This window comes from Anolis carolinensis, chromosome 5 (genome assembly GCF_035594765.1).
Source record: "Anolis carolinensis isolate JA03-04 chromosome 5, rAnoCar3.1.pri, whole genome shotgun sequence".
In the NCBI taxonomy this organism is placed as follows: Eukaryota; Metazoa; Chordata; class Lepidosauria; order Squamata; family Dactyloidae; genus Anolis; species Anolis carolinensis.
In genome coordinates, this window is record NC_085845.1 from 154,212,646 (window position 1) to 154,239,633 (window position 26,988).

At 38.8% G+C, this 26,988-nt stretch overlaps 1 long non-coding RNA gene across 1 annotated transcript; it reads right to left on the reverse strand.

Annotated features, from left to right (window-relative positions):
- Nucleotides 1-23,622: 23,622 nt before the first annotated feature.
- On the reverse strand, nucleotides 23,623-26,437 carry LOC134299232 (uncharacterized). Its single transcript, XR_010006413.1, has 2 exons — nucleotides 26,300-26,437; nucleotides 23,623-25,618 (listed from the first exon to the last, which is right to left on the reverse strand). It is a non-coding gene; the product is annotated as an uncharacterized LOC134299232 (long non-coding RNA).
- Nucleotides 26,438-26,988: the final 551 nt, after the last annotated feature.

Consider the following 26,988-nt stretch of genomic DNA (forward strand, 5'->3'; position numbering starts at 1 on the left):
AAAGAAATATGGATAACAATGTGAAAGAGAAAGAAAGGGAAAAGTAAAACTCAATTTGAGCTGCCAGTTGTAAATTGGTTTCCCAATAAAGTGTTTTAAAAGCACATTTACTATAGTTGAGTCATTGCATTCTCCACCAGTTGAAGTCTCCAAAGCCACAATTAATGTCAATAAGTCACAAAAGAAGTCCCAAGGACAGCACATTACACTAATTAAACTTGAAGTTACAAGGGCATGAATAGCAACACAATAGCCTGATCCAAATCTGAAGGAAAATTAAGTTTGCCTCCCCATTTCATCTAGTTGGTGAATGAGTGAGCCTGAGTGTGCTGCCTGTCTCCATGAATTCTTTTAAGTCAGTGATTCTCAACTTGTGGGCCCCCAGATGTTTTGGCCTTCAACTCCCAGAAATCCTAACAGCTGGTAAACTGGCTGGGATTTCTGGGAGTTGTAGGCCAAAACACCTGGGGACCCACAGGTTGAGAACCATTGCTCTAGGTGAAAAAGTTTTCAGAACATCAATTCAGCCAATCTGAGTTCTCCTTCGAAGAGCTTACTTGTCCAGGTTCTGACTTCACATCTGTCAGATATAAAGGAAGAAGTTGTTCTTCAAGCCAAATGTGATTATGGCAATAGTAAAATTGTGTGTGTATATATTCATTCTCTCTCTCTCTCTCTCTCTCTCTCTCTCTCTCTCTCTCTCTCTCTCTCTCACACACACACACACACACACACACACACACACACACACACACTCTCTCTCTCTCTCACACACAGCATCTGTGATGAGGTAAGTAGGGAGATGCTCTGGACCACATCCAGAGTATGTGAGACTACAGTTTATCTCCATGAATCTACCAGACTAGCTACACTGCAGAATTGTAGCAGTTTAACACCATTTTAACTGCAATGGCTAAATTTTATAGAATACTTGGAAGTTATTGTTTTTGCTAAGGTATTTTTAACCTTTCCCCACTTTGGAAGCTATATTTAGCTCATGCATGAAAACATGCGAAGGTCTGAAATGTCCAACTTATTTGCAGTAGTATTTAAGCAGAGATGGAAACCAATTCAGCTTTTTCTGTTTTCTAGTCCTGCTTTTCATATCTGCCAGAAAAGGTTTTGGGTTTAAATGTTTGTTTTCTCGTTCACTTAGAAAATGGCTTCTATTGACACTTCAACTTTTGTACTTGTATTTTTTTGTTTCCCTCAGAATAGAAATAAACATGTGCACACACACATTCCCATGCCATTTATTGTTTCCCTTCAAGAAGAAATCTGTGCAAGATGACCCATTTGTTATATAGCAAGTTACGATAAATTACAAATATAAAGCTCTTCTCACAAAGAGCCCCAGAAAACCAAATAATATGAGATTCAAACAGGTGTTCCAGATACTTTTTGTTATTAATTACTGTTTTAAGTAACAGAAGCAGTCACAGCCAATGCTGTCTAAAAATAAATAAGGTATCCTTTTGTTAACACAGGTTCAGCTGTACGTATTTGGGAAGGCAATCCTGATTTATCAAAGCTTACATTTTTTCATGTAAGGTTTGTAGGTTTTTTCTCTCTCTTTTAAATTCTGAGTGGAGAATAATAGAGCCTGAAGTCAGGCAACCAGATTAGATTTGCTAATCAGTGATTTCTGATTGGCTATTCTTTGTTTCATAGAATTCATTATTATTTACTCAGTAGGGGGTAAATTAGTTTTTGTTAGTATTCTAATGGTTTGTATTCTGTTATTTTTAAAATAATGAATGTGGATACTCTGACAGTTTTCATGTAGCAAAGGAAATATTGGATTATGGGTGTAAATGGAAACAGAAGAAACAGTATCTGTGCAGATCACCTTAGCCTATGATAAGATGACAGTTTCTTAAATGTCAATCCTGAACTCTGATGCTGTTCAACTTAGCTGTGCTGTGATCTCTTCAAAAATACAGTCTGAAAGTTCATAGTTGTATTGCATGCCCTGCAGTTATGTGACTAGCTCTGGCCTGGAGTTTAACAATACAATGATAGTTTTGTTGAATAATTTTAGCTATCTGCTAAGACCACAGGTCCAGAGCCCGGCACACTTCACTAGTCCAAAGGTCACATTTCAACGCAAACCAGGTTTGAAGAAGAAAGGAACAGAAGTTTATTTCTTTCAGGCCTGAAAGTATGACAGTATGTGTTCTCCAAGATCCAGCACAATCCAATCCAAAATACAGGACTTTAAAAGCTTTTGACAGCTTTAATTGGCTAAAAACTGGCCCTGTTGGATCTGAGCTATCATTGGCTGCTGGCTCCATGAGGCAGTCCAGTGATTGGTCCTCCTGGTGTCAGGAAACTCAAGGAGCTGTCATTCATTGATTTAGGACCTCTTCATATGGCCAGCAAAGGGGAAGGCATCCAGGGTTCCTCGTGGTGCCCCACATGCCCCCCTTCTAACCCATCACATGGTGGGGACAGTGCAGGGTACATTGGCACTCTGTCCGTGTCCCCATCAGATGGAAGTAAGGGCAGCAGCATGTGTTGCTCTGCTGCCCTGGCCCCATCATATGGGCAAAAGGGGAGGAAAGTGTGGATAGCATCATCTGAGCTACCCGAAAAACACTATCCTTTCCATGGTGGAGGAGGAAACGCCTTCTGGTGCTTCCCTCCACTTCAGGAAGAATGTGGACGAGGCCTGCCATGTGTCATCTGATGATGCGTTTTCATTATGGCATTGAATGTTTGCCACTTTTTTTTAGAAACCGCCCTGAGTCCTTTCGGGGACATAGTGAGGTTTATAAATAAAGTTTATTATCTATCTATATATACATGTAATGTGTGTTTTTTGCATGGAGTAAACAACAAAACCACTGAATCAAATCACACCAAATTTGGCCACAGAAGACATAGTCATCCAATCTATGTGTTTCAATAAAAAAACCCTAGAAGAATAAAGTCCAAATTACAGAGGACAAGGAAGAGCCGTTCTCCCCCTGACTGCCAGTCCCCTTTAGGCCTTGCTCACTTCGTGTCCTAGCAACCTCCTCAGCCACAATGGCTGAGGGTTCACTTAGGCCTCTTCCACACTGCCTATAAAATACAGATTGTCTGATTTGAACTGGATTATATAGCAGTGTAGATCCAAACCCTTCCACACAGCTATATAACCCAGAATGCCAAGGCACATAAACCACAGTATCTGCTTTGAATTGGACTATCTTGAGTTCACACTGCCATATAATCCAGTTCAATGTGCATTTTACACAGTTGTGTAGAATAGGCCTCATATAATCCAGTTCAAAGCAAATAATGTAAGATTATAAGTATAATATATAAAATTCCCGTGGAATAATAAAACAGAACAGTATAATCTCTAAAATCAGGACAGTAAATAAAGAACAACACTCTGAAAACTGGGAATTCCAGACAGGAAACAATCAGGGCCAGCTAACACCTCCCATCAAAGAATTCCCCCCGGGAGAAAGCTGAGGAGAGAGAAAAGTAGTGTGTATTATCAGAGTCATTGTTTATTATTATTATTATTATTATTATTATTATTATTATTATTTTGCTGTGAACCATGAAAATGAACACAATCTGGTTCAAAGTATTAAAAAAAACCCTCTAAAATTAGAACAATAAATAAAGAACAACACTCTGAAAACAGGGGAATTCCAGACAGGAAACAATCCAGGCCAACTAACACCTCCCAATAAAAGATTCCCCCAGGGAGGAAGCATCCAGGCTTTGAAGCTGAAAGGCCATTACATACTAATCATTCTGGCTAATTGCAGCATTCATACTTGCCTCCAACAGCCAAAAAAAAAAAAAAAGGAACAAACAGAAATATTGTATATTCACAAGCTTTAGGAAATAACATATACTAACTACCACCAATCCCTCTATACTTTATTTCCCATACCACCACACTTTGCCACAGCAACGCATGGCTGGGCACAGCTAGGTATTATACAAGTGGCAAAATGGGGCTATTTTTCCCCATGTGAAGAGGTCCTTAAAGCATTCATCCATTCAAATGTTTACCCCGGAGGTACAGGTCACCGGAATGCAGTGTGGCAATATGCAAAACAGTCCACAGTGGAATTAATTGCTCAGTCCAGTTTATACAAAGACACACAATGGGTAGTTATGCTGGTGGAACAGTTTAATGGAGGACTGGATGCTTATCCCAGTAAGTTGTGTGTTTATCCCCAGGAGCAGTTTCCCCCAGATTTTATCAATAGGCTGGAAAAGCCTTAGATGATGATATTAATTTCACAAAGGGTGAGAAGCCAGGAGTGCCTCAGGTACAGAAGCAGGCATGTTAAATTATTCAACAGGTTTTCTGAGACTTATGTGCTGAATTGTGTAAGTGCATATGTCCATACTTAGCAACAGCACACACAGTTATACTTTATCAATGAACACGAAGGATTTATGAATGAGAAAGGAAGAATTATGAATGAAGTTGTACAGGGCTTTTGAATAAGCTCAAGGGAAGTATACAGGCAGATCAGGAGCACAGAAAGCCCCTTTAAATGACTCTTCATACCCATACAGAGAAAATATCTGTCTGGAGGTTGGGAAGTATGCAAGCATTTCCTGAGGCAATCCACTTATTCACAAAGGGATGTTAATTTTTCTGGCAAAGGGAGGAATGGGGGAATGCCATCTTCCTGATATTGTGAGGTTATAAAATATAAAATAAAAACAACAATTCATGTTTAATCATATTGAGCTTGCACAGAGTCCATACTTTAGTGGGGTGTGTGTGTGTGTGTGTGTGTGTGTGTGTCCAATTTCTTGAAAACAGTTTGGCATATGAATTCTATGGTTTTATGGTTTGAAGTGAAATCCAAGTAGTGGATTGCAAAAAACATTTGATATCTAACAAAACAATGGAAGGGGCACTGTTTTTCTTATCATGGATTCTTCTAGTCATTTTGCTGAAACATTGAAAGTAGAGAAGAAATTCAACATAGTACTGGCACTATAGTCTTAATGGCTTTAATGAAGTGAATCAGTACTTGCAGCATCTCCACTTCCAACTGTGAATAGGAAACCGATGCCGGTGTCAGAATAGACTCAGAGAGAATTGTTCACGAAATTGACAAAAGGAACTGAAGAGCACTTATCACCATCCAGCTGAATATCTTCATGTAATCTTTCATGTTTTGTGCAAAATTGAGCTCATGCTTTTGTTTAGGGGATGATTTTTTTCCTCTTCCCCAAAAGACTTCCGGGAGAATTACAGGGACGAAGGATGTGACTGAAAGGAAATTGCCATTGTTTGTCAACAGCAATATTAAAGAATGGAAGTCAATAAAAAACCTCTGACCAAAGCAAAAGACACAGAGTGGCTCTCACTATTTATTCTGAGTGAAACTGTTCACATTTTTATGATCCTGATGTTCTGATCTTGAATCCTCAACCTCCAAACTCAGTAAAATACATTTCAAATTGTACTTTGTTTGATCTGATTTACTTCATGTTTAATTTGGTCTCAATTCTCCACTGAAAATATCATGTCTTCTGATAGATGTTTTAGATTCAATTCAATATGTGCTCAATAGGGTCTCCATAAACCACTCAATCATATCTACTCAAGTATAAGTCTCACTGAGTCCAGGACTTCCTTACAGATTAGTAGTTGCAACTATGTCCAAAATATATCATCTTTCTACCTTTCCCATCATAACTTGTTGATTCAAATTAGTGCGGATTTTACTGTCTTGTCAAACAGATGTTTTCCTGTTCTATCCACCTTGGATGGGGGCCATGGTGTTGCAGTGGGTTAAACCACTAAGCTGCAGAACTTGCCGACTGGAAGGTCAGTGGTTTGAATCCACAGGGTGGGGTGGGCTCCCGTTGTTAGCCCCAGCTTCTGCCAACCTAGCAGAAAACATGCAAATGTGAGTAGATCAATAGGTACCTCTTTGGCAGGAAGGTAACAGTGCTCCATGCAGTCTTTCTGGCACCATGACCTAGAAGACGTCTTCGGCTTAGAAATGGAGATGAGCACCAACCCCCAGAGTCAGACTTAATGTTAAGGGGAAACCTTTACCTTTACCTTTTATCCACCTTGGATAAATCCTTACTCAAATAATGCCTCCTCCAGCCCTTGGAAACAACTGTGATTTGTTCTACTCAGAAAGATATTCTTTGCAAACCATGAAATAGTTCCAGAAAGGATGAAACCTGATTCCAAGGCAAATTAAGAGTTTTGATATTTAGTAATATTTCCTGGTTATGACTCTTCTTCCTTTTTCCCTCTCTTTTCTGAGGTGTGGACAATATACTTGTATTATGTTGAATCTGTGCCATTAAATTCAACTTTGATTCCTTGCAGTCTAATTTAAAACTTTATTGCACTAGGCAGGCAAATTGGCATTACACAATGCTGTATGCATACAGCTGTTGGTTTGCCTCCTCCCTGTGCATTAGGGATTCCTCATCTTCAGAAGAGGAAGGGGAGCAGGAAAGTGTTCAGGAATTAGAGGGGGAGTTGGAATCTGAGGAGGAGATTTTGCAAGTACCCATGTTTCAGGCGAAAGGAAACAGAGCAGAGATGCCGTTCAGCTAGAATAGCTGCCAGAAATGCTAAAGTAATTGGGAACCGCCCTAGCAGCTGCGGCATGGGGAACTCAGGGCTATAAATCAGAAGCAGGAGTAGTTAGCTTTCGCTGATAACAAACAGACTCTAATGCTTAAGCCTTCGCTCCCCTTGTGCCTGCTTTGAGTCTGCGTTTGGGAATCTGCACCTAAGGATTTATTGTTGCTTCTTTGTCTGAAGTAAGACTGCTGCTTGATTTGGGAATTTATCAGAGACTTAAGAACTGTGTTTGCATTAAGACTTCCTTGCTTTCTTTTGCATTATACAACTACGTGTGCTGTTCTTTATGTTTTGCTGAAGTAAAGCAGTTTTCATTTACTTACCACATTGTTTTAAGGCTGTTCTTGAGACAAATCAGGACACTGTGACTCCACCTTCCCTAGTATTGATGGGTAAAACATGTCAATAGCTAGCTCCCAGTCTCAAAAGGTTTCCACCACATCCCTTGATGCAGTGGGTCCCTTCTGCTTCTGTTCCAGCATGGCAGCAATAACACAACATCAGGGGATGGGATTCTCCTCCTAACCCTAATACTAACCAATTTTCTACCTCCCTAAATTATTCCTAAACTGTTTGGGGTTTTATGTTCTGTTTTATATTTTATAGTTACATTGGCATAAAGTCCTTAGTGATATCTGAAAATTTTGTTTTTGTTTATATGGGATGAGAATGTATCTAGATTTGGAGAAAGAGAAAACATATTTTGAACTTCAAATGTGAAGGAAATGGAAAGTGACAGATTAATTCATTTAGGGCTTTGAGTTTACATCATAAAAACAGAGTTTTGATTTCCTGCGTATTTTACTTTGTTAGCATGAATTTTATTCTTCCCCATCTTTAACATTTAAATGACAGGTAAATACAACATGAACTTATCCTTGGTTCATGTTGTAAATAGCTGGGTATGTTGAATTTGGCTGTGCAAGTGTGGACAAACCTATTCACTTTTTTGGAGGGGGTGAAGAATAACTGTTCACATATTTCTTCTGTCAGAATATGAAAATGTAAATAATTTGAATGTGAGAGAAAGAAATGTGATAAATTGCCTTATTCCCACTTACTCTGATTCTCCTTTTTATCATCTAAGGACAAAGATGTCTTTTTATTCTGTTGAATATTCTTTTCATATTTTATTTTGGTTCCATGTCATCTCCGATTTCTTAGCATTAATTCACAATTACAATTTAATTGTTAAAATGTGCTGTAAGATTTATAATGATGAACCATGCTAATTGTTCTCCTAACATGCTGTGTCATATACATTATTGATGTCACTGAGTTGAGAGACAGGTTCTAAGAGAAAGCAGGGATTGTTGAGGTGGTAGGAGTGATAAAATATCAAGATTTTATGCATTTTAGGAATGTTTTCAAAGGAAACAAATGTTTTTGAATGTTTTGAGGGGAAAACAAGGCTAATGAGAGATTACAGTTCCTATTAGCTCTCACCAGCTTGAAATTTAGTAAGTAATGCTGGGAGTTGTAATTAAAGAACATCAAGTGTGAAGATAAATTATCTGGCTGGAATTACTTGGGCAGTTATGAATATTTAACTACTGTAGTTATGTAGCTACACAGTGACTGCATGTCTGATCCTGCAATTCTCATTTAGTGGGCAGTAGCCACTGTGATTACCAGGAGTCATTCCTCTGGTGATTGGGAAGCTGTTGCCTCATTTCCCACTCTCTCTTGTGAACAATCTACATAGCAATAGGCAGAAGCAAGACCCTGTCACAATTCTGGACACTACTTGTGTGAATAGGTGGTGAAAACATCAGCCATGTTTCCCAAGGCCCCATTATCTGCTTTGAACTGGATTATATGCATCTACACTGCCATATAATTAATTTCAAAACAGATAATTTGGAATTTATATGGCAATGTAGAAGAGTCCCAAAATACAGGGCAACAAACCTCCATCAATCACAACAGCTGCTACCAGTAAATAAGTATTGGAGTATTTTTGAAGACCTTATATATCCCCTAATCTTGGGACTATAAAACGGTCATGAATGTGTAACTTCAGCTCAGCAGTTCCCAAACTTTTCTGGTCATGGAACCCTTCAGAAGACTTTCTTTTCTTACAGAACCCTACCTGTCCCTAATTGTCATGCTGAATCCTAACTCTGTACCTAAGCATTGTGAACTCACTGAGTTCTTCCTTCTTTCATCTGGTCCGATTATTTTGTATAATGTAGGTTTGGTAAAAAAGACACTGACATTTTATTTTTAAAGCAGATATACATTGAATTTCAATTAGATTTTCAGTCTGACATAGACTTTTTAAAAGTTTTTCATATGCTTCTGCAAAGATGTTTAGAGTGGCTTTAGGCCTTCTTCTGAATGAACATAGACTATATTATCATCAGCATATTAGAGCTCTATAACAGACATTGGTTTTGGCTTTCCGGGTCTCTTGAAATATTGCTATATTGATGTAAAAGCTCCTCAGCCCCCTCACAATTATAGCAGTCTTGCATTCAGGGCATTCATTGTCTGTGTTGTCCAACAGTGTCCGCATATTCCACATTCCAAAGTTCGCACAAGTCTCCTCACCAAGACAAGGTGATAGTCCATCAAGGGATACTATAGAGAGCATAAGATATGAGGAACAGGGAAGATTCCAGTTTGGCTATATAAACATCACAGACCACTCTTTGACAGTTTAAAAAACTAAATGCAAATACAGATTGATACTGGGGAGTAATACTACTTGCATCTCAGCTGCATCTCAGAAACTGTTTCCCCTCATGGACCCACATTTATACCAGGTTGAATGAAAGGCACCATATGGAATGCCTACTATGGTTCCACTGAGGACAACAAAGTAGTTTCTAAATTAAGATAAGAAGACATCTCTTTTCTGGTGTCAGTTGAATGATACTTAAAATACTGATGACTGAATTAAGTATTGTTATCAGAAGAAATTGCTTCCTTCTGGTATTATCTGAGGAACAAAATTACAACACTGTGAGCAAGAAGTACAAGACTAGTTTTTGGGGGGCAAAATTCTCAGGGATGACAGCTTCTTCCTATTCCTTTGAAAAGTTTCCTCTTTTGTGCAGCCTAATGTGCCAATTTCCTTATTGATCCTGAAATTATGACTGATATTAAGCCCATTTCCTGCCTTTAAGCCTGATCTGTGAGTGTAGTTCACTAAAATCAATACAAGGTAAGTGTGCTTAAGTCTTGAATGTGCACTGGAATATGCCCCTTGTCTATAATACATGCCTATAATATGCCCAACCAAAACTGTGAATTATGCCCAAAAGGCTAGAGAAAGACTATAGAGATCCCAGAACACTATTAGACAGTGCTCCTTACATACATATCGGCCCACTCCTGTCAAAAAGCAAAATAAGGGTGCTTCAGAAACTACAGCTTCTGAATTAATATCAACCAACAACTCTCTGACATGGACACATTTACAGAATTTAAATATTGGTTCCTCAGTCTGATCCTGGAAGAAAAACTTGGGAGTCATTTTCATTTTTTGGAGACAGAAAAAGATATTCAACACAAAAGCTGATTTCCCTCCATTGCTGCCTCCAAGACAAGGGCATTGTTTCAAACTGGATTGGCCATGCTAGGGCAGATTCCACCAGAAATAGCTGTCCCTGTCCATTTCAGCCGAGCTCCAAAGGGCAATAAGGATGTTTACATTTTTACTATCAAACTCTCCCAGTCATTTGCTCCTACCCTCCAAGCAACATTTAGAGTAGATGCAACCTCTCCTAGGTTACTTTTTAGGAAAATTATGACTTTTCCCAGGAAAGTTCAGAAAAACCTAGGTAATCAAGAAACAAATCAGGGAGCTCTTACCTGCCGCTATCTTAAAAAAGATACTTTTGTTGTTATTGACTCAGCAGACAGAAAATAAGTTAGCTAGCAAAACACTACTCTAAAATTTGTGATGATGCCGATAATACTAGGTCAAAAGCTAGAATATAAAGAAGTGGTGTTAATTTCAAGCTCCATTAGAAACACAGAGCCCAATCATGTTCCCATTGAACCAAAAAGAAAAGTATTCTGAACACTAAGGCAGGAAGCATCCTAGAGAAAATAATCAAGCATTTGTTTCTTGAATAGGTTTAAAGGCTGGAGAACATCATTACAAGATCAGAATCCCCTCTCCCCTTAACAGTTTTCAAGGAGTATTTTACTAGCAAACCTGGCATGCTCAGATAATTCTGCAGATGTAAACTATTCTGAATAGACTAATAAACAGCAATGGGAATCCGAGTAAAGAATGTCACAGTTTTATACCCACTAAGCCCCTCATGCATGCAAGCACAGGGAGCCTACTTGCTAATAGAACCCCTTCTGTCTTTCGAGTGCATTGGTACTGCTCAGCAATCCATCTTTCCTTCAGTTCTTCACCTTGTGTCCTGAGGTCTTTTGCTGGGAAGATGGTTACCTTGCTATGGAAAACTGTGTGTGCGAGGGAGGGGGAAGGGAAGCAAGCAGGCAGATCTTGGACTAACATGGCATATAACAGTTAGAAGAGCTAGTAGCAAAATAAAACATATTTTAAATTGTTTGTGAAGGAAAATAAAAGAAAGTGGCTAGAGATTACCACAAATTGCACCATTTTCTAGAAAAGAAAGTATTGCAAGAAGATTATCAAGTGCACCATGACTCTGCTACAGAGTGAACCATGGCTCCCTAAATGGTAGTTTTTCATCTTGCATAACAGGCAAAGCACTCAAATGAGGCATTCTATATATTAATATAGAGCTTATGCTTTATAGCATCTACACATGAGGTGGAGATACCTACAGATTTGAGGGGAATCCATGGCTTTGAGAACAAAAAACAAAAGAGCAAAACTGTGGGGACTGGATGTGATACCCAAGAGGAAAATTGGATAACAACTCAATCAGGACTAAGCATGTTCACTGGCGACATAGCCATGGGGAAGTAGACAAAGAGGACAGTTTCCCGGAATCTTTTCATGCTGTCCAATGATAGAATGTTGGCTTTTATTTTTACTGCTGTAATGAAATTTTAGACTGGGATTTTCAATTGAGGGAGAGTTCAGCTAGAGAGATCTAGTATTCCACCAAACTCACAAGCACTGGCATTCCATAGTAAAATAAATAAATAACTTTTATTTATATACCGTCCTATCTCCTGAAGGGACTTTAACAGCCAAGATAGTTAAAGAAAATCATAGGACTACAACTGTGTAATGTGAAAAGTTCCCATGAAAAGAACAAGGTGTGCTGATTGACATCCAGAACAGGAGTATTTCATGTTGCCACATCTATGAAATAAATGTACTGAAGGGGTGCTGGTGTTACCCCATGAGTTTGGTTGAGTAAACCCCATGCGTGGGGCTGTACTTTCAGGTGGAATTCAGATGGAAAGGGATAGCAGTAGATGAAAAAAAGCTGTGGTGGTGAGGAATGAGGGATTGGTTCTTTTCATTGTGGAAGAAGTAGTGGTATTTTCAGTTATGTATTTATGTAGGACCAAAAAAGGGTGAAATCCTTTGTGATGTAAGTTCTATATTGCTTATGCTACAATATTGTATTTTTAACTTAGGGCTTTAAGACTGAATTTGAATGTTGCAATTAGGCAAACATTAGGTTGTAACATAGGCAAAAAGTTCCACAATCAAGTTCATTGAATGCATGCAATTTAGGATAGTGCAAATGTGACAAATATAATATACAATTTGTTGTACTGTTGTTAATATTAGCTTTTGGCTGTCTGCAATATTCAATTATACCTACCTAGAACCCAGAAAGAGGTACACACAGGCATGCAACACTTTCCCCTCTTTGCCCTCAAACAGACAGCCATGAGGCAGTATCTCAGTGCCAAGATACAAGGATATTTTTTAGATGTTCTATTTGTATTACATTCCTTCCTCCTCTGTTTTTTGTAAGTGTGAATCTATCACAGGCATCAGTGGCAGCTTCACTTTTCAGATGTACAGCAGCATTGAGGTGCTTAAAGTGGTTAAAGATGTCTCCCTGCATAGTAAGGCCCATTCTGCACTCCCAGCAGAATACTAAGGAAGTGGGAGAACAAATTAGGTGTGTTAATGCATTCATATGGTAGATTTAGTTTAGAATCCATGTGACATATATAAATGACACTGCAGTCTTTCTGAGTTCTGGAATTATAGTTAGCAAGAATGTTGAAATATTCCTCTGAACTCTTACTTTCCTATTAGAAGATTCCTCAGACTACTGTTGGAACCATTAGACTGAGGAACTGTCTTATATTCTTCTAGATCAGAGCTTCTAAAGCTTTTTCAACCTGTGAACCTTTTTATCAGAGAAACATTTAGGCAAGAACAGATGTATAAAGGACATAGGGAGGGAGAAAAGGGAAACACATACGCATGTGGGAGATAAGAGAAGACATCCCTAACATGCAGTCATGACCCCATTTGGGGTCCCAATCCATATGTGCTCTAGATGTTTTGGATTTCAGCACCCAGAATTCCTTACTGTTGGCCAAACTGGCTAGGGTCTCTGGGAGATGAAGACCAAAAGACCTGGAGAACCAAAGTTTGGTAATCAGTACTTTAGAATTACCATGGCTCCTCAGATGCTTTGAACTAGGATTTCTGTGTTCTCTTACTATTGGCCATACTGCACAGTGTCTAACAAGACCTGTATGCTGAAACATATTGGGCCAAAGGCTTTCCCTCTCTAATCTAGAAGGAATTAGCTGACTCATCTGAAATATGAGGACCAAAGCAAGTCCCTTGATAGTTCATATGACAGGTTACATTTTGTTTCAATGTCTTTCTCATAGTCCACAGTATTCAGAGTGGAATACATCGTCTCAGAGTGTGGTGGAGTTGTCTTCTTAGGAGGTTTTAAAACAGAGGCTGGATGACTATCTATTGGGAGTGCTTTAATTATCTATTTCTACATGGCAGGGAGTTGGACTGGATGGACTTTGTGGTTTTCCAGTTCTATGATTCTATGATTCTACTCAGAGAGCATCTTGAAAACTGTTATCAGAAGCCCAGATGGGATTCAGGATGTATCTGCACTGCAATACAATGGTAATTTAATACCACGTAATTGCCATGGCTCCATCATCTGGAATCCTGTTATTTACAAGTTTGTGAAGCATTTAGAATTCTCTGCCAAAAATGGGGCAGGGTGGATAGGCCCTTTTATAGCTAGCTTAGCACAAGATATTGAAGCCACAGAATACAGCATCTTAAAATAAAACAGGTAACATCAAGATTTTAAATACAGTAGTCTCACTTATCCAAGCCTCCCTTATCCAACGTTCTGGATTATCCAACACATTTTTGTAGTCAATGTTTTCAATATATCATGATATTTTGGTGCTAAATTTGTAAATACAGTAGTTACAACATAACATTACTGCATATTGAACTACTTTTTCTGTCAAATTTGTTGTATAACATGATGTTTTGGTGCTTAATTTGTAAAAGCATACCCTAATTTGATGTTTAATAGGTTTTTCCTTAATCCCTCCTTATTATCCAAGATATTCGCTTGTCCAAGCTTCTGCCGGCCCATTTAGCTTGGATAAGTGAGACTCTACTGTAATTGTATATTTGCATGTCAACGTAGGCATCAAGTCCTGGTCAGTTCATGGGCCTGACATAATAATTATGGTTTCTCAACATGTTTGCAAGTTAGGGTAATGCATACATTTTAATTCATGGAATGACTAAAAAGTTACATAACTTTTAACAAACTTTATCAGAAGTTACACCAATTACTATCCAAATAAACATGTTGGAGCAGTGACATTAGATTTGCCTCATCTATCACATCATAGGTCAAGAATAGGACTCCATAGTCACCTATGTACCCACCGCCAAGACACCACACTTGGAGGACCATCATACTCAGATAACGAGGGATCGCCTAAAGGAAAAAAAATCAATTTGAGAAGAACAAATGTTTTCTCTCTCTCAAAAACCCACCAATCAATTCCTGAAAAACCTCCTGTTCCATTAATTTGTGACATTTTTTATCAACTTACATATTAACATAACAAGTTTTATAACTGATGCAACTTAAAAGGTGCAAGGGATGTCAGCAACATCAATTACAAAAAAAATTACAACTCTTGCTATTATCTCAGAGGCAATTAAATAAGCTGTAATTATTAGCCTAGATTCATTACACTCATGTTCTCCTGACCTTCTCATATTGGATTATTGCAATTCTTGGCTGGCAGGCTACCTGGGTGCCACGATATTACATTGTCTGCAGCTGGTGTTACAAGGCAGTAATAATAGAACTGGTGTTAAAGCAAATGATGTAGCCTATTTTCTTCCTATTATATGGCAGATTGGTTTCCTATTATATCTTAGTAATCAAATTGTTTTTCCTCTTCATGCTTGTCTCTCAAATGTTTTACGTTGAACTATCTGGAAAAGAGAATTAGATAGGCCACTGAAGTTGACAGAAAGATAGGACAAAAATAAGACAAATAATAAAAAGAGGGTTGGGGAAAAGTGATTTATAGAAGAGAGTTAAATGGGCTTGTAGGGAGGGACCCGGAATAATAACAGAATATTTGGAAATGTACCACCATTAAAACACAGAAGATTATGCAGTGGTGAATAAACTGAAAAAAAAAACTAGAGAGGAAGAAGAGGATCAGAATGAAAAGGAAGTTGGTCTTGGCAAAACAGAGACTATTTCCTTGGTCTTGGTAGAGTAATATATCCATTGGAACCTAGGATCATCTTCATCATCTGATCATCTGATTCAACAGCATATGGGGAAGATGCTGGGTAAATGAGAGAGGCTTAATCACGTGGAGTAGCAGAGAATATTAGCAGGATTTCCTCCACTCTTCTTTTCAGTAACATCTTATGAAGCAACCAATGTTTATAAGATTATTTGCTATGTGCCAGTTTAGTGGAGTTGGCACCAGTGAAGGATCCCATATCCAGGTGAGCCCTGCATCCTCTCACACAGCTTGTCTCCTTTTCATCCAAAATCTTTTACTAGATTGGGTACTTAGACTTCAAGGTGACCCCTGAATGCACCAGTGAATATGTTCTTCTCTGTGTTAAGCATTATCATGTGTCAAACTCTTATCAAAACTTAACAGAAACAGCCCAGACATGGTTGTAAAAATAAATTAATAGAAGCTTATTGTTGCATGTTTGGATAACAAATTAAGTGCAGAATTATTTACTTATATGCAGTTCTACAAAACCCTAGTCTGTTCTTTCCCCCTGGCTACCTGTCCTATCCTTCTATTACAGCTTCCTTCTGTCTCCAAACCTACTTTCCCCATCTTTTTTCTCTTAGAAACAAGTCTTGGTTTTGTATCCTTTCTCCCTTTTATGTGCTTGGCTGGTACCAACCAGAATTGCCTAAGTTCTCCATTCACAATCCCATGCTGGCCAAGTAGGCTTAAAGATTGCCATGACTTTCAAAGAGGGGTTTTCAAATATTAGAAGTCAGAGAAGTATGTGCGTGTGTTTATTTTTGGACAAACCTTTAAAAAGTTTTACAGCTCCATTATCTGGGAAACTCTAAGAATTATAGTCCAAGAAAGTAACTTTCAGAGCTCTGGTTTAGGGGATTTGCAGTTCCTGAGTTACTGCTGTAATAGGATCATGTGTTATAGAAACATTTTCAGCAAATGATGTAAAGCTAAACCATGGATCTTTACTTTTGGCAATCTGCACATGTGACTGTGTGTTGACTACTCAAGGCCCAAGGTCTAGGCTTGGCATAGTTCTACAAATAGTGCAAATGTAAATCCAAGTTATCTTTAAATTGCACTTGCAACTTAAGTTGATGGAGGAGAATAGGATTCTCAAGCCATGAGCTGCAAGAAGTGATGCTTCTATAGATATCTGAGCACAGCAGCCAATGCCAAAGATGTGTCTGGCAATAAGGTGAAAAAAATGAGCTCCTTTAAAATGGAATAAGTTGAAAGTGGCATTAATTCTTGTATAATAACTCATTTTAATTAAATGCACATTCTTAAAGAGATTCTTAATGTAGAACCAATGGCCCATTAATCTTGAACATACTGACCTAAGACCCATGGGAGGTCACAGGAGAAGTGAAATTTAAGAGACACAATGCAATGCAAAAATAAATAGATTCAATAACTTACTATAGGAATGGATAACATTAATCACTTGTCTTCAACACATACATTCAACAAGAGCAAATTGCCTTGACATAAAAATAATGAAGATTGCTGCATTCTGTCTTCCTTTTGGAGATCACTTCCCTGGATAGCTAGTGCATCAGAGATAAAGAAAAAGTGGCATTCATATAAAAATTAAGGAAAGGTACAAAACTGAAAAATTAAAAATTAAGGAAAAGTACAAAACTGACTAAATGTCATACCTTGGATTTATGAAAGTACATTATATTGCTTGGTAAGGTGGAGGCCATCACGGTGTGGTGGTTTGAGCATTCCACTGCAACTCTGGAGACAAGAGTCTGATTATCTGTTCATCCATGGTGATTTTGGGTGAGTAACAAATTCTCAGCACCAGAAAACTTTCTGATAGATTCACCTTGTGGTTGCCATAAAATCAGAAACAACTTGAAACACAGCAACAACAAATGTGGAAAGCAATAGGAAAAAGAGAGGTTGCACTATAAGTGGTTTGATTGAATCAAGGATGGCAAAGTCCTGAGTTAATAATAATAATAATAATAATAATAATAATAATAATAATAATAATTTATTTTTATACCCCACCTCTTGCCTGAGCCAATCAGAAGAAGAAAGCCGCTCATGTGTCCCATGTTCTATCTCAGTGCCTTCGCTGCTCTTGCTTCGCTTTGCTTGCTTTTGGACTCAATTCCAATTGAGGGAGAGGTATTACTAAATCTCAATCAGATTCTCCCATGGGATATCTTTTAAGATGTTTTTCTGGAAACTTTAAGACTTTCCTAAAAACCAGGGGATGACCCAGACATTCTGAAACTTGGGAGGCTGGCAGTGGTAAACATGTCCTCCAAGTGCAGACATTTTCATCCCGATAGCCCTAAAAATGACAGCAATGTTCCTCCATTGCTCCCAATGGGCTAGATCTTCAGGGAGTGAAAATGGATCTTTCAGCTGCCAGATAGGAAAATGGTATTTGGCCCTCTCAAATTTGGGAAGCTCTAGAAAAACGGAACAGGGGGACACCAAAATTGGGACACCGAAAACAGCATGGGGTTTACTCGAATTGCACCCCTAGTTCAGATTAAAGTCAGAAGGTTTACCATCATGTTGGCATATAAGCCAATAGATCACACTGCTCTTTAAATCTGTCTTCCCTGGACAAGAGAGTGGCAATGGGAATAGTGACAAAGCTTCAGTTCTGCTCTAGGGAGAAAGAAATAAGAAATATCTTTCTGTCCCACACATCCCCAGACACACTAAGTCAAAATGAAAAGTCAGGTGGCCTTGGCAAATAAATTTGTAGTAATGCTTGAAAAAAACTACATTTCCCAATGGGCAAGATGATCTGCAAGGTATTCAGTGTATTCCTAAGGGACTGTAATGGAGCAGTTCAATTTCCCTTGATACTTTCCTGGTGTAGTTCAGTCTCTCTCTTTTTGGTAATAATATGATTTCATTGTTATTGCTGTTTTGTGCACCTGTTTTGGAGCAGCAGCGAAGTATAAGAAATGCAAATGAAGGCACAAATGAATGAATGTATGTAATAACCAGCAAGTTCTTGGGTTCTACATTTTCACTATTGGTGACTTGAATAACCTATTAAATAATTCTGTTTGCTGGTGCCTGAAAACACGATTAATCGCAACCACAAAGAAGATGGCAATCATCTTTTAAAACACTTTTAAATTATTCTAATACGCTTGTTAAATTAATTGTATTTATAACAATATCAAACTGAATATCATAACTTTATTCAGTTACAGTAAAATAGCCTATATGTTAAAGGAGCATAACAGATGCAAAAGAGGGCTACTTTTCTGTTTTTTAAAAACCGGCTAATGCTAAAACGTAGAATGCTGCGACTAGGCACACCTTATTCCTCCTTCTCCTAATAAAAGGAAAACTTTTCTTCACTAGTAGGACTTTTAAAATATTTTTAATGCTTTCATTTTCTTTTAGCAGTTAGAGAAAAACTGCACCAGAGGCTCACAGTTTTGAAATTCCCATAGTATTAATAGGAAAATGTGTGAAGTCTATATGTGCTAGAAAATATCTGCCTGTGAGATTATGGGACAGCTGGCACACTACTGTGATACATTGCTTTGCAGATAATATTTAGAAGAAGCTCTTCCTCTTCTTTGGGAAGAAGCTCAAAGATTTGTACTTAGTATGAGTCTTAAATGCAATTTATTGTGGCTCTTCTTGAAAGCATTGAAAAACCCTGGAAAAAATATTACTCATACTAGCCCTGGGCACCCTTCTTTCACTCAGGCAGCTGAGACTTTCCGAATTTGGGATTTGGAAAGTAAGCCTCTTTGAAAACTGCAGAACTATTTTAAGACTAACCAGATTTACACCAAATTGCCTCAGTAAAATGAGGTAATTTGCTAGATCCTTTGTGTATGTGTGTGCACGTGTCTTCAAGTTGCCCCATAAATTTCACAGTGTTTTCTTAAACAAGAAATAGCTATAGATTTGTATGGTGTTCATGGTGGTCTCTCATTCAAGTGTGCATAAGGTCTTTTTCTACTTCTGTTACTAACAAGACCTTATGCACCCTGAATCAGAACAGTGAGTGGTGCTCCAACACAAATTACGGACCAAAGTACCCAATTCTGGTCAAGTTCATTTGGCAAACGGAACATACATGAACACAAAATTCGGGCCCAGCACTGGATTGGATCCAACTGGAGCAGTGGTTCTCAACCTGAGGTCCCCAGATGTTTTTGGCCTACAACTCTCAGAAATCACAGCCAGTTTACCAGCTGTTAGGATTTCTGGAAGTTGAAGGCCCAAAACATCTGGGGACCCCAGCCTGAGAACCACTGAACTGGAGTCTGCACAGGGATTGCCTCTGCCACTGCAGAGGCAGGAGGGAATCCATACTGCCCAGCTCATGCCAAACACGGTTGCCACTTCCATGTTGCAGTAACCAGCTGTGACACACCACCTACCTTTTCCCAATGCTTGCTTTGACATTAAGGAGAGTGACAGCCTACCAAGGGAAAAGTGAGGTGGGAAAGGAAAAAAACACCTTCTCTCCCACCTTCCCAGCACTCACATTTACTCTGCTTAATATCAGAGCAAGTCACAAGTAAAAGATCAGTGACATGTTGCAGCCAGGAACTACCAAACATAGGATGACTGCCATCTCATGTCCTCAGGCTCCCCAAACTCAGGAAATACAGGATGGCAGCCAGGACAGTTGTGGCTGCTTCGGGTTGGGAATTGGCCCAACTGTCCTCACTGCCCCTAAGTCAGAGGAAAACTCAAACACTGGAGCAGGATTCAGACTTTTCACTGACTTAGAGTAACCCAGTCCAAGGCTGCATTAAGGTGACCTTGGCCCAGGTAATGCAGATCACTTCTGTGTAGTATGTAGTAACCACTATTGGCCTGATTCACATCTTTGACCTAAATGGCCGGCATAGATGTGCCCATAGGATCACAAAGTTGGAATAGACCACAAGGGCTATACATTCCATAACTGGAACAGACAACTAAGGTCCAATGGAAGTTGTGCTGAACCTAAAACCTTTCAAATGAGAGATATTGGAAATTATTTAGGAATATCCTCAGAGAAGCCTAAATTTATGCCGCATTGTGTCTCTATCCTGAGACTTTATCAGGTTTGAATCTGATTTAATACCCTTCAGGACAACATGACATGAAATTACTTTCCTACATAATGGCAAGGTTAGTCTTACTCAGCTGATAATATGCCTATAAAAATGAATTACCCTAATTTCTCATGTAATAAAAAATCAAGCCAAAAACATGGAACATTCTCTTCTCTTAGTAGTGTGGCAAAATGCAAGAGCGTAGTTCATCCCAGGAGAATCTAAAAAAAGCATCCCCTCTTCTCCTTCAGTTGAAGTATTCTGGTCTTCTTAGATGCCTGGGCAGGGAAATGGTGGCGGCGGCCAGGGATAACTGGCTTCCTAAGGTGGCAATTATGTTTCCCCTCTTCATGGAATGACCATTTACTTATCCATGGGTCATATCAATATCCATGATATTGGCCCCTAGATCTGCCCTCAGTTTATAAATGACTCTATATGGTAATACGGGTTTTAAAAGGCCCTGTTTAGGTCCTCTTAAACTCTACCAATTCCAACATTTAGGTTGTATGACTTCAATATCAAAAATATCTATATGTCCTTCCTTATTCTCCTTTTGTAGACAAATGAAGCACGTTCATATTTTTTAGCTATTTACAGAGGTTCACAAGGTTTTATATAATTCTAAATTTAGTTACATTCTCTTTCTCCCTCTCCACATATAACTTGTTTTGTTTGCATTTTAAATGGCTGTAAACAGCTTTCTGAACAGATTTCTGCTCAAAGTTCATTTATAAATTATAAAAGGAATTAATATTTGCTTCACTGAGGGTAGGAGATCAAGAGTAAACAACTTCGGTGCAACTTATCTACAGGCCTCTGAATGCCTGCATTTGAAGAAGGCAGACTATATACAGACCGACAAACTTGTTTTCTATAGTATTCCAAGCTGAGAAAAGATTTATGATGATTGGTAATTTGCTTTACAACACATTCAAACAATCTGAACAGGAAAAATTCAACCACTTAACGTTAAACATGTTTTTCCAACTATCTTTTAAAAAGTGGTATTGCTTGTTTCCCCAGAACTAAAATGTGCCACTTTATTGAGAAGAAGCTTGTCTCGATAGACTGTGTACAATTTTGTGAAATAAAGATTGTATCTTGTCAAGCAAAATTATGTATGGATCAAATAAGTCAGTGTTAATTACACTAAATTACATTTTTCTAGATCATAGAAACAGCTTTAGCAAGGAGAATAAAAAACAGAGGTGATGTGAAACTATGAGAATTAAAGGAGGCATTGCTTAAATCTTGATTAAAATTGCTTTAGTAGAATTGCTATTATACAAAACAGTGTTATGACAGGAATTAGTACTTAAGAAGGAACAGAGAATTAAAAAAGAACATGTGCCTATCTAGAATAATTTATATTGATTTTCTTTAATTAAGTTTTCTCTATTGAGGTTTAACACTTCTTAGTGAGTCTTAGAAATGAAGATGCAAGAAATGAGCAATATCTGAGTTTGTAATTTCTTTCAATCATTAGAATGTCTCACTTGGTGATATCTGTCACCTTCAGTAATGCAATGAAGAAATGCCAAAAAGAGGTTTATTAGATGGCATTTACTTCTACAAATAGGAAGAAAATTAAAAAAGTAAACATTTGTGATCACAGTCACTTGTGACATGAAAGACAGACCTGTTGCTATTTACAGTGCAAAGGAGTCTGAGAGAGGTTGAGTTTCAAATTTAAAGAGGGAGAGAGGAAGAGAGAGGGGGGGGGGGGGAGAGAGGGAAGGTGAGAGAGAAAGGGGGCAAATCTACACTGACCCTTAAATTGGGCCCAATCTAGTTGATGGACTCTGAACTGGGATCAAGAAAACTCTGCAGAGACTCCCTCAGCTGCCAGAAAGGCAGGAGAGAGTCCCCACCACTCAACGGCACCATTCATTTCCTGGTCTCCATACAGATATGAAATGGTCAGAGCATTTCTCAAACCCAAAATTGCTTGGGTTTATCTCATAATATAAAGAGCCGAGTTACGCTTATTTTCAGCTATTCTTGTTCTGGAGTCACTGGACAGCCACCCTAAATGACCCCACCACCTCCTATGTTGGGTGTCCATGGCACAAATCTTTTCACAATCACTTGACCTGGCATCAGCCAAAGGAGGGGAAGGGGGAGAGGATGAGGAACATCCCCTTTCTCTCCCCCTTCCTTCCCAGTGTACCCTGTCACTTTGGCTGTCAGTAGGGTAAGTGATAGGGGAAAAGTAGATACTGTGTCCCATTGGGATACTGGAAGTGAGAGGGAAAGGAGACTGTGTCCTTGGGGCACCTTGGCCAGTAAATGCAGGATGATAGGACAGATGCGGCCAGTTCTGATTGGGAAGTAGTTCAACTGTCTTCACTGGTCCAAAGTTGAGAGATACTCCGGATTCACACTAACCTATATGTAGCTATGCCATTGGAGTTTCTGATGCTTGTCTCTCAAGGCATGACGCAAGGTTATAGATCTGTTTGGTTCATTATGACTACTTGAATGTAGTAAATGCACAAATTCCAATTTTGCTGGATTTCCCATTTATTCAACTGAAAAATCAATTAGCAAATATAGCAAAATTCAAACATTTTTAATATAAAAAACTTTCTGTATAATTTTCCCTAATATATACAGTTAGCCCTCCATGGATTCTGCATCTATGGTTTCAATCTTCCACAGCTTCAAAATGTCTCTTCCCCTGCTCCCCAAAAGCAAAACAGGAAACCTATAATTTTGTCATTTTTAATAATGTCACCATTTTACTACCCCATTTTATATAATGGGATTTGAGCATTCACAGACGTTGGTATCCACAGTATGTCCTGGAACTAAACATCAGTGGATACCAAAGACTACTTTGGTTATTGGGACAGTTCTATTTAATGTACACCATTTTGTGGGCATTGTTGAATCTGCAAATCTGTCCACATAATTTTGAAAACTTCAGATTTTGTCTTGTGATAGAATGATTGAAAGGCTGAATTTTATCTGCTGAAACAAAATCTAGACCTCACAAATGTCGGCTACATCTGTATAAAAATAAATTTTAAAAATCCTGTTTTTCATGATACCATGCAAAAACACCAACTTTTGAAAGTATGCATGGAGTGATGTGCTTCAAGAGTATGTGTTATTTGGAATTTGTGGGTGCGCGCACACACACACATATACACACACAAAATAGTTATGACCCCATATCCAGAGATCCAATATATAGTATTTCACTTATCTACATTTTTACTTTTTCTCTGCCCATATAAGCTACACCCTTGTTTCACCCCAAGGCAGCATGAGCACTCGAAAACCAGACAAGAGCCAATATAACACAATATATCTTTATTAAAACAATTATATATCCAAAGGGAATTAGGTATAGAGTCTGAGTAAGGAATAATTCTTTTTAGAAAGTCAATGGTAGTTCCAAATGGGTAAAGGAAAAGGTCCAATATTATAATCCACAATGAGAACTCGATAGCTCTCCAAAGAAACCAAAGGGTCCATGAGTTGAAACAGAGAAACAAGGCTGGCAGAAACAGAGTTCAATCGACTGGAAATACTTTGTAGCAATCAAGGCAGCAAGGTTGTCAAAGCTGAAGCAAACTTGAATCAGGAACAAGGAAACAACTGGAGTAAAGTCAAGGTCTACTTGAGAGTCGCGGCACGGCACGGCCCGACTGGAACTGGATAAACTTGGCTTGGAAACAAGCTGGAGCTGGAGACGGAGAACCTCTCTCAAGGAAGAGCTACGTTGACACCACAAGAAAATCTACTCAGCAAAACACTTTTAACAGATTCTGAACTGTTCACAATTTAGCGGGTACAAACTCCCAAAACTTTCCCATGGGAACACTAACCATTATCCCATCTATTTGCCAGTCTCTGGTTCCGATGGACCCCTTGTTTTGCACTTCTGTCTCTGGTTACAAAATCTCTATGATTAAAAACCCCGTTCCCAGGCATCTCTGCAACATCTGGCTCTATCTGCGAGGGAGGAATAGAAGAATCTTCCCCAATTAGCAAGTCTCCAGAGCCAATATTTTCGGGCACCTGCAGCTGCAAAGGCCCCTCCATGGAGGGTGAAATGTCAGTACAATCCTCAGCATTATCTGTGTCAAAGTGCAAGTCCTGAAACACTGCAGGCCCTGGTGCCATGGCTGGCTGGGATCTAACAACCCTCTTCTCAGTATCTCCATATTTTGTTACATTAAAAATAATAAGGTTTGTTATTATGCAGTTTCATGTATCCATGTAAAGCCCAGGACTCTCCCTGTTCTTCCTTTATTCCTGTGTATGTGTGTGTGTGTGTGTTTGATTTCCTGCTCATCACCACCTCTATCATCCTCCATACAGATTAAGGACCACATCAGCAGGTGACGGCACTGCTGCTCTTAAGGGTGAGGCATGGAGGCCCTCACCTCACTCCGCTTCACCAGCTGGTAGGGCAATAAAATGGGGAGAAGTGAGGGCTGTGCATAGTGTGTGTAGCGTTCCACCCATGGATCTGACAACACACACACACCTGGCTTTCGTGCAGGGTGAATCGTAGTGAAATGAGGCGAAACAACCACCTCCATGCCTTGCCCTTAAGAGCAGTGCTACTGCTGGTTGCTGCTGGCCATCTGATGGGGTCATTAAATAATAGAAAAGAAATAATGTAATTTTGTGGGGTAACCTTTTTCATTTTAATTATGGTGTTGATACTGGACATTTTCATACACTTTTCTGATGGCCAGAGGCTGAATTTAAGATGACATGCATCTGTGTTGCTTGATTTTTTTTTCCAGGTGCTTCTCATATTGTGAATACCCAGAACTCAAAAATAAAAAGGCTGGAGTAGCATTAAGTTATGTATTCTTAATTGAGATAGATGGATGGATAGATAGACAGACAATAGATAGTAGCAAAGTGCAAGAAGCAGAAATCACTTTGAAAGCAGGAGAGTTAGACATAATTTGATCATTCAGGAAACAGACTGCAGAAGCTGGAGGAAGCAAATAATGTCCCACGAGAGTGTAAGTACATGAAATGATTATCAAAGGAATTCATGTCAACAAGCTGTTCACAATCTAGAATCCAAAGCAAAACTAAAGCAATCTCTCCTCATTTTCTCCCAAAAACAAATCTCCACAACCATTAATCTAAATAAACATGTAGACTGAGCAATAGTAATAAAATAAGACACACATACACACACAAAAACAAATTTCCCAGAGCAATGAATAGTAGAAGTCAACCACAAGATGCAACAAAAGAGTTTCATTTGCAAAAAGGCCCATGCATTTTAGTCAGTTAATTATATAGTGACCTCCTTCGCAGGCTATAAAAAAGAAAGAAGGGACAAATAAATAATTGCAATAATAGTAAATTCTAAGACACCTAGAAAAAGCACATCCATGCAGTCCACATATTAGTTCTCTTAGCTATTGGTTAAGAAAACCTACAGAAATCTCTGAGAATCTGTTGCCATTTTATTAAGTGGCAAATGATAGTTTCTTAAGTGGAAAGTATATACCTTTTCCCAACACTGCCACACTTTACTCTGAAAGCAGTAGATATTCTCATGGCTGTGTTGGTAACTAAAATGGCTCAGGGAATCTACCCAAATTACAGAAGCTCTGAAGAGGAGGAGAACGTCTTTCTCACAGTTCAGATCTTGAGGTGTAAACAGAACTGTTTATTAGGGCTGTGCAAAATTTTCGTAACTAGTAAGTTGGATCAAATTTGCTAGATTTGTATTTCCAACGCAATATCTAAAGCGTGAGCATTGTATGTGGCAAAAAATTAAGAAAAAAAATAGCTTAGTATTTTTTCATAAGTTGCATAAATATTGTATCTCTGTGATGCAGTTTTAATTAACAGAGCAACCAAGTACTATTGGGAGAGGAAGCCTAATGTGTTGCCATGCCCCTCAACCAATAAGAGCTGGGGGGGGGGGAGGAGGAGGTGGAGGCAGAGCTGCAGCCATTGCATTTTAAATTCCCGAGCACCCTCCACTCACGTTCAGGAAAGAGAGAGAAGATCCATGCAGGGTTCGTTTTCCAGGCAAGCAGGCAGGCAGGCATAGGTCACAGAGTTGCTCTGGAGAATAGAGAGAAGGAGACTCGATTAGGTGCTGCTTAGCTTATAGCTTACTGTAGCTGAGACTGACTCTTCACACTGGGGAAAGAGAGGAAGAGAGAAGCTTTGCACACTGTAGAGACACTGAAGCAGGCAGTGGCAGGCAGGAGCTTGCTTATTCTTTTTTGGGGTGGGCGAGCGCTTTTTGCCTTATGACTGTTTTATATTTTTGATGCATTTTAAGGAATCTTTGAGGGTGCATAGAGCCAAAAAACACACAGCCATTTTTCAACCAGCCACAACTTGCTTTGGCAGGATTTTCTAGCTCTAGTGTGATCTATGCATGCATATTCCAGGAAAAAAGAAAACACCCACTTGATTAACTCTTATACAAGTTATCTTTGCTACTTTTTCTAGAGCTAGTGTGATCTCTGTGAGTATAATCCAGCAAAGAAGCACACAACCACTTGTTTAACTCTGGCACTTGTTGCCTTAGCTGTTTGTGTGCATAATACAGCAACAAAGAACACAACCACTTAATTAACTCTCTGGCACAAGTTGCCTTAGTTGATTTTTTCTAGAGCTAGTGTGATCTCTGTGTTCATAATACAGCATCCTCCCCCCCCCCCC